This window comes from Centruroides vittatus, unplaced genomic scaffold, assembly GCF_030686945.1.
Source record: "Centruroides vittatus isolate TY-2023 unplaced genomic scaffold, ASM3068694v2 contig_2210, whole genome shotgun sequence".
Taxonomy (NCBI): Eukaryota; Metazoa; Arthropoda; class Arachnida; order Scorpiones; family Buthidae; genus Centruroides; species Centruroides vittatus.
In genome coordinates, this window is record NW_027121378.1 from 406730 (window position 1) to 410885 (window position 4156).

General features: G+C 31.9%; 1 pseudogene; it reads right to left on the reverse strand.

Annotated features, from left to right (window-relative positions):
* Positions 1-1893: 1893 nt before the first annotated feature.
* LOC136970930 (ubiquitin-conjugating enzyme E2 H pseudogene) lies at positions 1894-2505 on the reverse strand (annotated as a pseudogene).
* Between the last annotated feature and the right edge of the window lie 1651 nt (positions 2506-4156).

Here is a 4156-nt window from a genome sequence, read left to right on the forward strand (position 1 = left end):
CCTTAGGAGCAAAAAAGTAAAAGGAACCATATCTCTATATGTGATCCTTTGCGAGATATGGCCCCCGAAATCAGCCTACTTCCAGGCGCAATCGGGAGTCACGAAGACTATCGCGTTTATATTCTTCTTAAGTGACTATGATGGCTTTGAGTAGTCCACTTGACTGTTCGTGGAGTACTTGATTTTATATAGTTTTGAGGGTTGTGGGGGATCGTCCCTAAGCATGTGCTGAAGTGCGATCGAAATCGAGCACGGAAGCGCCTGACTACATGCTCCAGGTCGGTCAAGGCGAACAACATTGTTTTCAAGGCCAAGTTTTGGTCAACATACGACGAAGTCGTGCGGAACAATGGACAAATATCGTTCATTAGTTGGTCTGAAATTTTCAAATTTCAGTTTTAAAATAGCAGATCTCCTGGCATCCGTTTGTCTGTCTCTATCTGTTCTTCCTTAATCTCGAGAACGGAGTTAGATAGATTAGGTGACCTGCATGACTCAACTTTTATCAGAAAAAGTATAATGTACAGGCATTATTAAAATGGAAAGCATTGCAGCCCAGCATTGTGACGATGTCACAAATTATATTCGTTTCTTTTATATTTGCAGAATAGGCTAGAAGTCATGAATTTTCTGTCGTTCGTTGATAATGGGAATTAGAAAAAAGGTGAAAAGGGGGCACATGCGCCAATGTATTGGCGTCCTTGGTCACGTGACTAACATTACTACCATGCGGTCTATTAAAATCTTTTGCGATATACGATAATTTGTATCCTAAATTAATCGCCTTGTGTATATATAACGTGTATATTTCATAAAACTATAAAACTGCAAATATATTTGTAATGTTTACAAAACGTTTACATTTTGTCATGTGACTTATTACATGCTTCACTTTCACTATCATTAGTACGCAAAATGTTAAAAATTTTGAATTTACTGCGTCGTTTTACTTTAGTAAACGTAAAATAAGTTTAATGTACAAAGTTTGTTTACCTATTGAATAAAACAACATCGGAAGTCGCAAGTGTCAATCAGTACATTTGGTCTACTATATCCAAGAAGTGGTTTAGTGCTGTTAAATAACTATGCAAATTATTTTTTTTGCTTTTAAAATAAAAAATCTTTCAAGTTGTCAGCCTGAAAAAACTAAAAAATTTTGGACAAAAATTTTTGCATAAAAATCACACGTTCAACGAAACTCGGCAAATAATAAATTACACCATAAATTGAGATAAAAATAACAATGTTCTAAAAATAGAATATATAAATTAGACATAGATATTGAACTCAAGGAAGGGCATTTGGTCACCAATGTGTATGTCAAGCCGACGCAAAAATCATACATTTGTATAAAATTTATGCAAAAACTTTTTGTGATTACTCGAAAGGACCACAGAGGGTTTGAAGCAGTTAAAATGCTATGGCTACAAGACACAGTAGATATTGTGGAAAATTTTTATCATTGTTTTATTGTGAAAGCGCCGAATCCTAAAATAAAAGGTCTGCGTTTTGATCATTTTTAACTTTATGTAAATTTTTTAATAATCTATAATTGTTGTTTTAACGAAGATTTAGTTATATCTTCAAGCCAATTTGCTGTTACTTCTGAGTTGGACTATGAAAAGGATGAAAAAAATAGACTCGAAAAGAGTTATATTTTTTATGTAAGTCTTCTAAAGCTTCAAAGGATAGAAACGACAAATTTTAATAAGTCTTGTATTAAAATTTAGATGCAAAATAAAACTAACAGCAATATTATACACATTTATTTATTATACTTTATCATTTTAATTTTGATTTGTACACGAAAGCCTATATTGCACTAAAAACCGATGTCTTTAATTTTATTCTACTAAATCATCATCAGAAATATCACTATAACTTTGGCTGCTACTAAGGTCTTCCCTGTTCGTTGTCTTCATTAATATCAACGGAAATATCACTATAACTTTGGCTGCTACTAGTTTCTCCCTGTTCGTTTTCTTCATCAACAGAAATATCGCTTAAACTTTGGCTGCTACTAGTTTCTTCCTGTTCGTTTTCTTCATTAATTTCTTCATTAGCATATTTCTGGATAAATTCCTTTACCCTATTTATGTAATCTTGCGGATAATTTGTATACAAATAAGCGGCCTCCTCATTTAACGGATCGGAAGGGTTTGGATAAATTAAAAGTTGAGGCAAGAAAAACTCAAATATATGCGATAAATCGTATAAGGATGTCCACTTTTGATTAATTACATCCAAGCAAACTGTTCCCGATGCTTCATCAATGTTTGGATGGTAAATTTTATTCCCAAATCCAATGGAAGGCGACTTATATGGATAATCATCGGGCAAATACACATTAACTGTCCAAACTCCTCCTTCATAAAGTGATTCTTTCGGCCCATAAAATTTCACAGCCAGTTCATTAATTTTATCCGATTGTTTTACTTCGAATTTTCTATTTATAAGTTTCATTATATCGCCTTTCATTCGGTTTATATTGTCGCCCGCAGCCATTTTAAAACAATTGGATTTATTTTGTTATATATTTCTTTGTTTTACTAAATTATTACGTTTAATTTTTATTATATACTATTTTATTATATTACATTTAAATATGCTCTCGTTGGCCAAAAAAAAAATTCTTAGTTGTAGAAAGGTCTACAAACTTTTTTTATTTTTCTGCAAAAAACACGTTTAAATTTTATTTATGTCAAGCTTTTTTAAACAACTAATAGCATTGAACTCGGCGGACATAATCGATTGCAACTTCACAATTCTCATTATTCACTATTCAACAATTTAATTGATTTTAATCGCAGACTACGAGATATAGATTGGTCGGAAAATCAGAACTAATTGGTGCAGCATAATAGTTCAATCCACTGCCACCGGGATCGCTTCTAAACGCTCATCTTTAAACTAGCGTCAATCTATAGGCGCGTTGCCTGGTAAAGAGGCTTTAGTACAGTTGAATAAGTAAGCCAATGGCATAACTCATTTCATTTGAAACGGGCTATATCATTGGTTTGTTTTTCCAGCCGTGTTAAAATCGTTTTTATCAGACGTCGATGATTAAATTAATTAATAAAAAACAATCCTTTTTGTTTCTTTTTATTTTCTTTCGTTTAAAATTAATGGATTTTAGCTTTAAAAATTATAAAACGACATACATGTACATATTTTTGATTGTAGATTATTTTTATTGTGAACATTTCAAGTAAACGACGACTTCATTTTTCTGATTTCCATCCTTGGTGTAAAGAAAAGTTCTCTGAAAAAAATATGGACAAATTCTTTATGATTTTCCCAAATCCATGCGATGTAGGAAACAGTTACTTTTAGGTTTTTTGATTTACAAATAAATAAATGTCCTAAAAGTAACTTCTATCAAAAAATTATAAAATATTGATAATTTAAAATATTTTACAGAGAAAAAAAAAATGTAAAATGTAACTTTTATACAAAACATGCGAAAGCACAAATTGGTAGTTTATGTTAAAAATGCTGGATTAATATATATGTTACAGTCAAAACCCGTTTTAAGTTAGAACACGTTTTAACTAGTTGAAACTAGTTTATACTGGATGTCTTTGTTAAAACCCGTTTTGTCTAATTAAAACTAGTTTTAACTCAAATTCATTTTTGACTAGCAGTAAATTCTAGTTTTAACTAGACAAAATGGGTTTTAACAAAGACATCCAGTATAAACTAGTTTCAACTTGTTAAAACGCATTTTAACTAAAAACTGGTTTTGACTGTAACATATAGAGTGATTCAGGGTAAGATGGTAAGCGGGGGAAGATGCCTACTTTTTGATATTTTCAAACGGTTACGTCAGATATTGTCATGTGTTTGTATGATGAATCGTTGGGCCAATATTGAGTGCGGAAACCTGTAGTTGGCTACCGTTACCTCATTTTCTACATCTGAGAAGAATAAAAGCAAGATAAGAACGAAGTTTTTGTTATGAAATGTTTCTAGAATCATTTTAAAACTAAAAGTTAAAATAAAATTTATTAAAAAATGCTAAAAACAATTAATGTGTGAGTTAAGGTTCTAAAATTTCCGTTGTTAGCTACCGCCGATCTCGATCGGACATGCTAGAACACGTGACTCCACTAGGCACCTTACCCCGACAAATGGGAAAGATGCAGTGGCGTAGCGT